Source organism: Bombus pascuorum, chromosome 5, assembly GCF_905332965.1.
Source record: "Bombus pascuorum chromosome 5, iyBomPasc1.1, whole genome shotgun sequence".
Lineage (NCBI taxonomy): Eukaryota > Metazoa > Arthropoda > Insecta > Hymenoptera > Apidae > Bombus > Bombus pascuorum.
Genome location: NC_083492.1, coordinates 15420624 through 15432918, shown reverse-complemented (window position 1 = coordinate 15432918; position 12295 = coordinate 15420624). Strand labels below are relative to the sequence as shown.

The 12295-nt window shown below is 39.2% G+C and overlaps 1 protein-coding gene across 1 annotated transcript in view; it reads left to right on the top strand.

Annotated features, from left to right (window-relative positions):
* Positions 1 to 3683: 3683 nt before the first annotated feature.
* The window catches only part of LOC132906955 (uncharacterized), a 56438-nt gene continuing 47826 nt past the window's right edge, over positions 3684 to 12295 (top strand). Inside the window, exon 1 of the mRNA XM_060959643.1 lies at positions 3684 to 3904. The gene's annotated coding sequence lies outside the window, so the exon portion shown is untranslated. The remainder of the gene's footprint in view (positions 3905 to 12295) is intronic.

The following is a 12295-nucleotide window of genomic DNA, read 5'->3' as shown; positions in this document are numbered from 1 at the left end:
GATTTCACTTATCTGAACGTAAACTCCGATTATATGGACGGAAAGTTTCTCGAGTCATATATTCCAGGAAGTCATCGATTATCGGGTTTTGATTAATGTTGCACGATAAACTGTACTTGGTTAATACAAACAAACTCATTACATATTTATTGAAAAATACAATTGAAATCACGCATCGCACCTTATACCTTACATGACAAAAACAAAGTATATTTCAGCAAGTAATAAAAAATCGTAAAGAATGCATAAACTCTGTTTTGTTTGTTCGACAAACGGAAGGGTGATCGGTGCGAGGCAATTTTGAAAAATTCTAGGATGTTTCGTGATTAACGGTTGCTTGTTTTCGACAGGTCGGGAATTTTCCTGAATTTATCGGGGGGCGTGAAGAAGTTTGGATCGGACTTTTGACAGGGCATCGTATATTAGCGGTGGATTTTTAACGGAGGCCGGTAATATCGGCAGAAAACGGAAATTTATAACGTAACGAGAGCTGGATTGTCGGTGGAGAATTGCATTTCGCTGAATTATCACGATTGTGCTAAATTATCGACGTTAGTTCGCGCGTCTCTCCCTCTCCCTGTCTCTCTCAGTAGCAGCTTATTCATTTCTAAACACGTTGTCTACCGCGTGCATGAGTTCTAGGGCCGATGAATCATTCGAATAATCGTTGTCTACGTGAAAATATTTTTTCCGCCGTGCAATGCTGTCATAATGGACAGGTGCTGCATCGGCCACGCGATTGTTTAATCTTCGCGTTTGTCGATTGCCTTTTGTGTTCGTCGACGACATGATTGGCAATAACATTAGCTCTCGCTAAAAAATCGAATCTGTAACGCGCTGTAACGTACGCTCTCTTTGACGACAGGTTACAATTTTTTCTCTCTCCCTAAAGAAAGTAAAAAATGGATACTCGATACTCGTTACAATTTGTCAGTCATACAACTTCGAAAATCACCACTCGCTCATCGATTTCGTCAGAGATTTATGGTTTCTATATAAATTCCTCTCAGCCATGAATTTTCCTGCTCGTAAATTCGCCCTATCAAGTCTAATAAAATCACCGACTTGCGTCTACCCTTCAACGAACTATGCGACGCTAAACGCAGCGAACAACGCCTGTACCCTTTCCTTTAATAACGAGCTACGGCCATTTGTCAGAGCTCTTAACCGTGTCAGCCATTGCTAACTTCAAAAATTCCCATTCGCGGGTCAAGAACGCACGCGACGAGAGCAAGTTTTAGAGGAGTAGGTTCGTATGGCGAAGCTCCCTAATCGAAGGAAGATTCACGGGGTCGCGAGCTACCTGTTCGAGGGGCGAGCATTCATCGTGAACAAAGGCACTCGAGCACCCTTCGCGTTCTTCTCTCGCTTCTTCCGGGCCTCTAGCCCCGTGTAGAGGGTTGAAAGTATCATCTTGAAAGCCGATCGCGCTACTCGGAAGTCGACCAGAGCTCGTTCAGACTCCGCTTCTCTCATTAAAAATTCACACGGGCGGAGTGTTCGCGGGGCTTTAATCAATCGGCCGCTTAAGCGTTGCGATCCCTTTCTTCTTAGTCTCAGAGAAGCCGGAATCTGTCATTCTTAAGCTTCTCTGCAACTTTTATCGCAGTGGAATCGGTTTTTGGGATTTTCGACCGGGATGAAACTGCGATGATACTTCCATCGGATACTGCGCTTATTTGGAACCGATGGTGATTTTAGCACACTTCTCTTGCGGTATTCTAACTGTTGCACCGTGTCTGAAGTTTGACGTTAAGGATTCTAATTTAAAGTTTGTATTAGGTTGTAACAGTTTAAAAGTTTAATTCAGTCATATCGTTAATTAATCTTACGACATCAGAATAATCGTTTTATTTGACTTTCATCATGCAACTGATATCATGTGCTCTAACATTTTAATACAACCAAGTGAACGAAAAATATATGTAGAGAGTGATATAACGAATTAAAGGCGCAAGCTACGTGCTTTTTGATTAGACGAAAACTATCATGCCTCGTGATTGATATCACGATGTTTGGCAGTTAAAATCTGGCTTTTTTATTAGAGGCTAACGAAACTTTTCCGAGTGTCTGATTTTCTACCAATCAGGATATTCCTCTTTAATTTACCTAATGAAATTAGGCAATTGGAGGGCCTCGTTCAACCTTGATTATTTATTACATTTTCGTACTGTCTCTTTCGTATGTTATTTTAGTAGCTCGGAGTGACGAACGTGTAATGTGTACATAAAGTACTCGTCAAACATTATGCATGACAACTTTTAGGTTCTATCTTTGAAATTTGACGTTAGTGGAACGACGGGGCTTATCTATGTTTAACTCAATTAGTATCAAAATATTGGCTGGTTTATTAAGATGAAACTTCAGAATGACTTAAATGGTCCGAGATTCGTTGTTATCAGTTTATTCGCGTAAATTGCGAAAACCGTAAAGTTTCAGCTAATTTTTCCGATACGTGTAAAGAATAGGTACCTTCTGTCTTATTACACGTAGTATCTATCTATAGGACGTATGTACAGAAAATATCATCACTCAATTGTAATACAAATGTTCTCTATTAGGACTGAAAGGGGTTTCTAATGCCGCGATTCCAATGCAACTGAGTTCTAACGCTGGAAGCTCCGTATAAATGTCATACCGTAGTTGCATAAAATTACTTTTAGCTTATCCTATGAAACGGAAATAACGAAATTCCATTTCGTAATTTTTATCGTTAATTTGAAATGACAAATATAAGCTGGAAAAATTAGAAGTCGCGCGTTATTTATAAAAGCTGCGTTAAAAAACTAGGCTGCGATGTACTAGCATATGGATTCATAACTGGCACAGGTGTTTCCGTAATTACGATCGTGTTCACAGAATACATCGTGACATGTCGGCGAACTTCATAAGCCGACGTTGCAAGCTTCGTTGCGATAGAATCGCAGAGTGTGCCATAGTTGGTAAATCGATGTACACACGCAGCTCGCGTCTCTGTTTATTCTTCGCTCATCCATCTCTTTTCTCTTCTCTAATCCACCGATCGTGCCGTTTTTTTCCCAATTTTCGTTTTGTTTCTCTTACATTTCGCTATCCACTGCGCTACCTTCCTTTCTACGTTCTCTGTACTCTGTCATTTTGCATTCCCTGCAACTATTTGAAAAAACATCCCCCTTCAGTGTCCATTCTTTTACATTATTTTCCTCCTTTTCAACTTTTATCGCAACATTTTTCCTTATTTCGCTTCAAATTTACCCTTTCTAGTCCTCCGACCTGTCTTCGCCGTTCTATCTATCTTCCTCCACCGAATCGTATCCGCAAAACAATATCCCGTCCTTCCAGTTCCTCGTTTCACTTTCTTCCTCTTCTCCCTCAAATCCTCCTCCACATTCTTCCATTTCATTCATTTCTTCGCCTACACGCATACACACGTACATCAATCCTGCGCAACACCTTGTACCACCTTATGTACTATCTTTCTCCAGCGGGACTTCTTTGCTTTATCGCACAATCCACTATTCCTAACCCCTCTACCCGTCGATCGCGGTTTCATTCTCGCCCTTCCATCCTCTCCCGTCTATCCAACGTTTCCCACATTCCCTTCTCCCTTCTTCTAACCCTTCCTCGCTGTACATCCTCAACCCCTGTACGCCGCCACCCCCACCAAATGAACGAGAGCGCCGGCCCGAAAGCCTCGGTTGAGTCAAGCTCCGGCACGGTTCAGGCGAGTTCAGTCGCGCCATTCGGCCGTGGTGTTCACGTGCCATCGCAAGCTAGCAATACGTCTGTCGTTTCGTCGTCCATAAGAGCGGAAAAACATACCAAAAGAGGGAAGGGAAACGGAGAACGAGAAAGAGAGGGAGTGAGGCAAGTGGATCGCACGCGTTCGATGTTCCCGCTCGGAGAGGCCTGCCACGATCGCAAGGTAGATCCTTAGATCGTAAGCTCGTTAGATGGTTTGTTTTGACGGCCGGTCCCGCGTGCTCGTACTAGTGCGATGTGTCTGATCCGTTTTTATAAAGACTTTTTTATTTTATGATCACGTACGGTTCTTGTTTGACATGCGACCTGTTCTTGGTGTTTTTGTAATAGAAATTCGGTTATCGAGCAATTGGATTGATTTTAATTAGTCTGCTTTTTTAATTTGTGTTACCAGTGAGTCGGCGAGGGACCGGTTTGCTAGGGACCAATTTAATTAGATTCATACGGGCTCGATGAAAGAGCGTAGATTGCGATCTGTCGTAGTTTTGGAGGGAAATTGATTTCCGACCCGCGCGAATGAATCGCGTTTCGAATCACCGACGACCGTTCTTTCCTCTCTCCCTACCTCCTTTCGTGGAATCAATTAAAAATCATTTATACGAGGCGGTCGGCACGGTTGCTAATTGACCCGTGAATTTTGTTGATTCCACGTCGATTTGAATCGACGTTTTGCCAGCTAATGTCGCGATCCATGACGAATTTTTCTATTGGGAACAAATCGATCGAAAAGCCGTTTGCCGATATCTGGAACGATATTAGATTTGCAAAATTCCCATTGAAGGTTGTCAGTCCGATAATTCGCCGGAAATGAAAGGAGAGCTTCTACTTGATTTTCCGTATTTTCAAATATTTCATTTATTTTATTTGAAACGTTTGAGGTATTTTAATTAACTTTTAGAGTATAATTAGTATAGATCGCTCGAATCTTGTTAATATTTCATCCACGCTTCAGGCAATTTTTTTTTCAAATCCCCCACGTCCGACGAGCGTTCTTTTTTGTATCTTTCATAAGCGCAAATTGTGTTTTTCCACACGAGTGCTTTGTATCTCGCGGAAATAGATTTAAATATTCATAATTTAGAATGTTGAATTTCCTCTTGGCCTCGTTTCGCAAGCTGAGTGCCAGAGGGTACGTGTTACCACGATTCCCGCCATTTTGTATAAGTCTAATTAATCCTTGAGAGGATACGGGCAAACTTGAATTAATATCGTGCGACTCGATGCACGACCACAAGACGAAAGAGAGGGAGAGAGAGAGAGAGGGAGGGAGGAAGAGAGAGAGAGAGAGCAAATTTCGCGAATGACAAGCTGCCGTCCAAGTGGAAGAAACTTTCCCCGCCAGACCAGACGACATAACTTCCCGCTTTTGAGGCTTCCTTAATTTGCGCTCCGCGTCATTTGAAACCAGTCAGCCGCCGTTTCTACTGAAAACCATAACTATACGACAATGTTTTCAAGTGCTTCGACTCATTCTTCGACTACGCTTTGCCTTTAGATTATTTAATTATTGGTTTTCCGCGAACCAGATGATAAGGAGATCGAGGAATTCGTATACGAATAGTTTCGGGCAGATCGGGAAACTTTACGATATTACAAGATGCAAAAATTCTTGGGAAAGTTCAGGAGTCTTGGACTTTTAACTTTTGAGACTCCCGAATCTCTTTCGGCAAGCCTTCGTGTATTTTATCTTCTACCGATTGGTCGAATGAAGGGAAAATAGAGAAAAGGGGATAAAAATAGCGATAGAAGATTGAATTGTGTGTGAAATTTATAGAAGAAACAAGTGAAGTGCGCGGAGAAGCATACGGCGGTGAAAATACGCTAATAATAATTAGTTTACTAAACTTTTAGAAATTTTAAATATATGATTTATGATAGATTGTTTCACAGCTTACATACTGGAATTACATTCGTAAAGAAGATTCCAAAGAATGATAAAAATTCGCCAAAGATGGTTGATTGATTTATTGAACTAACTCATTACTTTGTACCTACTTCGCGATTTATTATCTTATGATTTATACTTATAACTAGTTCGCTATATTTTTACTTTCAAACTTAAACCGTTTTATACTTTTATGACAAGCGTTTCATATTTTTTTCATATCAAAACTGAAACATTTAAGATTCCACGCTTACACGAAAATTCTAAACTAATTTGCTCCGCTAAAACCCAAAATTATCCGCGTCTACGCACTGATAAAGAGTCACCGCAGCGAATTCAATTCGCGTCTAACACAACACGAGACATCCGAAGCACCTTGTCGAGGGTCGCAAACGCGGGGCGTGGTTCAGCCACGCGGATACGAGTCGGATTAATTCGTCGGGACTGATTAATGAAAAAAAGAAGAAATAAAAAGAAAAAATTGTAGCCGGGAACGTGTGTCGAACGCGGGCCGCGGATTTTGAAACGGATAGAAAAAAGCGAAGTGGCAATCGAACGGACGGGGCCACGGAACTGCGGCTAAAAAGCGATATCGTAATTAATCACGTCGCTTGGAGCCGGCTCGAGACATGCTGGATAGCTTGGAAAAACAGGGTGGAACAGGATGCGCGTGTTGCCTCTGGGGGATGATCAGTGGAAGAGAGCAATTTCTAGCGTGCGTTCACCCTCTCAGCTGTTTCATTTCGTTTCTTCGTGCACTCGCGCGTCGTCTGTTCCGCGTTTTCGTTGCACAAGTTAGTTAGGCTCGATTCTAGTCCGCCCCGATCCCGCTCCCCCGGGCTTCATCGGGAACAATTTCAATTTCGTCCGGAAGCCCGTGACGATCACCAACTGCATCGCGCAGTGTTCGAAAGCGGCTGTCTGTTCGGGGAAAAACTGTAATTTTGGTCGTGTTCTATTATCGAATTCTCTTTTTTAATTCTCGAAATTTCCAAAGATCCGTAATTAGGATATTATTATACGTCTTACAGATTTTGTAGAGGAAGGTGCATGCTTGAATTTTGCATTGAGAGGATTAGACAAATTTGACGACAGTTTCGGGTACGTGCACTCAGGAATGGTCAATTTTGAACGCGTTTAATTTACCGTTTTAAAACTGTATGGTTCGACGCGGATGATTTTAAGATTTATGATATTAAAGTAACCTTCTTTGTAGTTTAATCTCGAAGTGGGTATTGTTGATACTCTGCGCATTAATATCATTTGTTATTTAACTGTTCCAGTGACTTTATTATACCACATCTGCGGAGTATCTATGAACTATACGCAATGTCTCGTAAGAAAGGGATTCTACGTGAAAAAGTAAATATAATAACTGGAATAGTTAAGCGCCAGACGCTGTTAATATTTGAACAGTATCCCATAACTTTTTCGTGGTAGCTGTTTCAGTCGACGAGAACGCTGAACCGCACTCGGCGCTTCTTTTAAACGATAGAAAGCCTTGTTCTACGCCGCGCTGGTGATGGATTTATTTCCCTTCGTTCTGTTTTGGAAACCGATTTCTGGTTATTAGTTTCTACCTTTATTGCGCGGTTTACGTGGACAGATTGACGAGCGAACATCGACGGGTCCCCGGGGCGGGTGAAGTTTACAGAAACTCGTTTGTTTCTTCTTTTGTTCCGTCAGTTAAAAACTAGCGACAGATATTGTCGGGGATATGTTGCGAATAGCAGAAATTGTTTGCCAGTGAAATTTTTTATACTTTTAATCGCTATTTCGCGAGCGGTGTCGAGATTCGTCTCGAAAGGGATTTACATTTGATTGAAATCGGACGCATTATGCGTTCATAATACGCCGAAAAAATGGCAGATTTCAACGAATGGTCGAAAGGGAAAAGAAATGAAATCGAACGGGGTTAATCGCTGTACAGCGATAAAATCAAAAGCTTCAAGAGACGAGCGAAAAGAAGAAAAAATTGTGATTTCTTCTATATCATACGCGCGCATATATTATTTACATTACTACGTAGTTTTAATGGCTTTTATCATAAAGTGCTTCACGGATGACACCCAGTTATAATCTGAAAGGGATATATGCCTTGTCTGTGATTCGTCAAAAAATTATTCACTTTCGATACATCGAGACAAAAATATAAAATTGTAATTTCATCTACATATTGACATTTATATTACCATTTATTAAGTATGTGAATTTTACAAAGGTGCCTACATTAATGATGAATTAGTGACTAGAATCACCATTAATCTAAATTACCTACTACTCTAAGGAAATGGCAATAATGTACTTTGCTATAGGAACCTTTTGATATCTTTTTTAAGGTCACGATAAATGGTAGTTTTAAAATTATGGAGAGGGTGTAGAAATTCAATGGTAAGAAAATTTGGTACAGAAATAAAAAATCAACAGAAGGCGGTGTCGATTAGTTTAGCTTGCAAAAAGCTAAATTCATTTTTACACCTAATAAATTCCAGATGGAATAAAGTACACCGATGCATTGGAGTTCTTTGAATTGTACAGCACTATCCCGGGAATACGTAAATTGGTCAATATCGATTGACGATCTCTGGGTTGCCCTGGATCTTCGATTTTCCGCAACCAGTGACCTGGAAATTCGCGCATTGGAATTTCCATGGATCGTGAAATATATGAAATATTTTCACGGCATAGTGTGTTTTCCTCGGCTTAATTCTACTCTCTTGGGGATTCTTCCGTGCCGGTTATATTTTTCCGCGAGGTAAACTTTCGAATGCATTAAGCGCGGCTTGTCCAATGAAATACGATGGGAACTGGATAGGCTGATGCTGGAGGGACGCGTAATGAAAAGGAATATCTGCTTTCGTGCGCGCGATTTACTCTATTTTGGGTCTAACGTAGTCTAACTCGGATTTCACCTACTTTAAATTGAAAATAAAAAGAATGAAACGAGATTTAATATAACGATATTTACCGGCATAATTTAAAGTAGATGCTAAGCTTTGTAGCACATACAGCTTTGTGAAAGTATAAAAATTTTCATATTTAATTTCGATTAAGTAGTGTTTGTATAAATACAAACTTAGTTATCTTGAACGTGGTAGGTAAATTGGACTTCGTTTAAAATAATTTTATGAAAATATAACAATTAAGATGTTTAATTAAGATGTTTAATTAAGTGGCATTCGCGTAGATATGAACTTAATCAGTCTGGAGCTCTGGTTTATAATCTGTGGAATCGCGACCTCTATGAGGGTCGTTAAGTATTTTTTTAAGGGTTGTTGCCTTTATTTTTTTTTTATTCTGTAATACATATTTTTCAAGTATTTTCTTCATCTTATCGAAGATTTTTCTTTATATGGAGGAAAAGGAGATCGCAAAGTTATTTGCCTATTATAAAACAGGGTGGCTGTTCAAGAGAAATTTCTTAAATTTCAAGCAATCGTAGTTTGAAAAGTGGAAAATTAATACTTGTAGGAAATAGAATCGATTTGGAAAATTGCAAATATTCCCAATACATTTTATTTTCAACATAAAAAAATCAATTTCGTTCCGTTTGAAATATCTTTAAAGCGTAAACAAACGAGCGACGAAGAAGGAAGTAGCTTAAACGACGATATTCGCGGAATGCAACGGGAAAATTTTAACTATATCGTGAAGAATCTTGAACGAAATTCACTTATCGTTCTATGCTTCACGTTCGTGCGCATCAAACGTAAGATGTTTCGTTTCTTCTGGAAAATTGACATTGGCATGGAATTCTGAATCGCGATTGAATAGCGTTGGTCGAGTTATTACGAGCTGTGATCAGATTCGATTGAAATCTCGCTCTCCGTTTCTTTTTTATTCTTGAATTGAGAGTTCTGAAACCAAATGAATAATTGAAAATTCTTCCTATATTCGTTTTAAGTTTTTTAATCTCGACGTATATAAGCAGATATTTTTTTAAGATTCATCGAGGTATGAATGGTTAAAAAGCAGGTATTTCATACGTATGTTACGATTTAACAGAGTAGGATATGAATATTTGTAATAATTTAGCCCAACGTAGAAGCAATTCGCGACGAAGAAAACTGCCAAGAAGAAGGACAACAATTTCCAGACATCTTTAACAACACTCGAGACGAACATAAGATGTCTCTCACAACACTGTAGTTTATCCAAAGAAAAGTTCTTACTTTTTCTTCTTCTTCTTTGATTCCTATCGGACAGACGCCTTACGAAGTTCTTTGTAGATATAGTCATCTTACAAATATAATTGAACTCTGTCGATCTTTACATTTTTGCAAGAATTTTACATTTTTTTCTTAAAGGTAAATGAAGAAAATAAAATGCTCATATTGTTGCGATTGTTATGTCGATTTGTCTTTGTCGGTGTTTCTTTGGAAAATCAAATATAGTTTCGATTTGCTTACTCGATTCGCCTTTGATATCGGATTTGCTTTGATCTCAATTTTCACATGATTCAAGCTAAAGGAAGGCTTGAGACTGTGAAACTATTAGCGATATCGGGGATATTAAAATTGACGTGTAAACGATGTCTAAATAGAAATTAATACACTCTTGTTCTGTGACAACGTATGATGCACGGGCTCGACACGATTCTGTCAGTGGAAATGAAGCTTAATAGTCACGTTGCATTCACATCTCCGTGTTTACGTCACGTCGATGCCACGTGTTTGCCGTTGTGTAAAGCAAAGGGACAGCTTACAAGGAACGTTTGGACAACGATCGATCCGTCGAATTTTGGTTTCATTTCTCTGGATTTACGCTCTCTTTATCCTTAGCAACATTTATTCAAGAACTTCAATTTATTTGAAAAAACTGATATTTTTCTTCTAAGTTCTGAAGAATAAAGTCATTGAAATTTGATTTAACCGTAATTTTCTGATTAAAGATATGCATAGATAAATATATTTGCTAAAAATAAGCAATTGTTCGGATAGTAACAATTGAACTGTAATGTATGTGCACGTTGTGTTAGTATTATGTTATCACATATAAATAAAGCAGGAAAACGCATTCAATTCGCCATTCAATGATTCCTCGCGTCGACGTGACGTTTTCAGAGATTCAATCATTATCGTATTCATATCGCAGCACTCGCAAACTATAAACATAAAAGCTTTGTTATTTTCCCTTGCATTATGTATTTTTTCCTACACATTTTACTTTCGTTTCTTCGGCTACAAGTTTCATATTTCGATGATCGTTGATTCTGATATTAAAACGAAATATCCGAAGGCTAATAAAATTTCCAAGATTTTGACTTATAAAATGATGATGCACATAAATAGGGCGTGATAAATCGAAATGTTAGAACAAAACGATGATTGGGAAGAGACGAAATCATTGGAAATTGAGGAAAACCGGATTGGTTGAGCTGCGGGAGACTGTTCGATTCTTGAAAATTTCATCGCACGTCGTAGTCACGTAAGTCGTTCGGAATTTAATTATCAGAGAGCCGAGCGGGCAGTAAAGTTACATTCGAAAGTTTTCACCGACGTCGTCTACCTTCTGGCTGGCCTAGTTCGATACACGTGTCAAAGTAAATGCGGCCCTTTCGACTGCCTGTCTAATTAGGCGGCCTTTTTAGCCAGGCGTTTGATTAAGTAGCAAATTGCCGGGCGTGCGTGAAAGGAAATTAGGAACAGCGCGCAGAACAAAAGAGGAGGGAGGGGAACAGTGGAATTAGATAAAAAGCAACGCGGAATGGAATAAACTGTGCTTTTGGAAATTTTGGAACGCTTTTGTACCTCGAATGTGGAATGATCTTCGGCTAGTTTGTGATTAAATAACTCTATATCCAGCGAATATTACAATAGAGAATATCTTTGATATCACGAAAAATCCTATGGAATCTAGTTTGCATTTCATATGGATCAAAGCTCGTTGGATAATTAATTTTTATAAAACAGGATTATTCACCTTGGAATTTCCACGATCTTTGCCTTTTGCCTGATAATTTTAAATGTCACCGTACGTAATGGAATTTTCTATAAAAACTTGAAAGCATATATTCCTTGTATCTGATAAAAAAAACTTGCCGACAAAGAAATAATCATTTTCTCAATCGCTTATTTTCAATACCTTCAATATGGTTATACGTTGTTCCCAGATACAAAGCTTATCATTGACAGAACTTTCAGGATGATCTGATACAATAAAATATCTATTGTGAAAGTTATTCTCGAACATAATCCCATTGGGAAATTGTCAAAAGTCCGATAAATTACCCAAACAACACGTATCAGATTAAAGTGGAACAAGAAAACACGTTCGACTTGGAACGAATAATATGCATAAGTATTTTCGAAGCAAACAGAGAGACGCGTACGTAAGATAAAAGGGCATGGACGGACGTATAAAAAAGACAGAATGAAGCCTCATAAAGCAGAGGGTGGTCCTTTTAAGCGAATTGGATTCGATCTGCTGGAGCGGCTCGAACTCTGTATCGTTTGCCCGACGTAGGGGGTGGCTCGTAGGTGTCGGGGTGGAATTTTAATTAATGCATCTACGCGAACGATATCTTAGGGACGCCTTCGCCCTTGCTTCCGCGTCTCTATCATTCTATTCGAGGTATTAAGGGAACTCTGGCTCGTTTAATTATTTATTCAAACCTTTGACGTTTCTGTCTCTCTTTTTTTGCAACGTTCCTTTACTTTTCTACTGAAT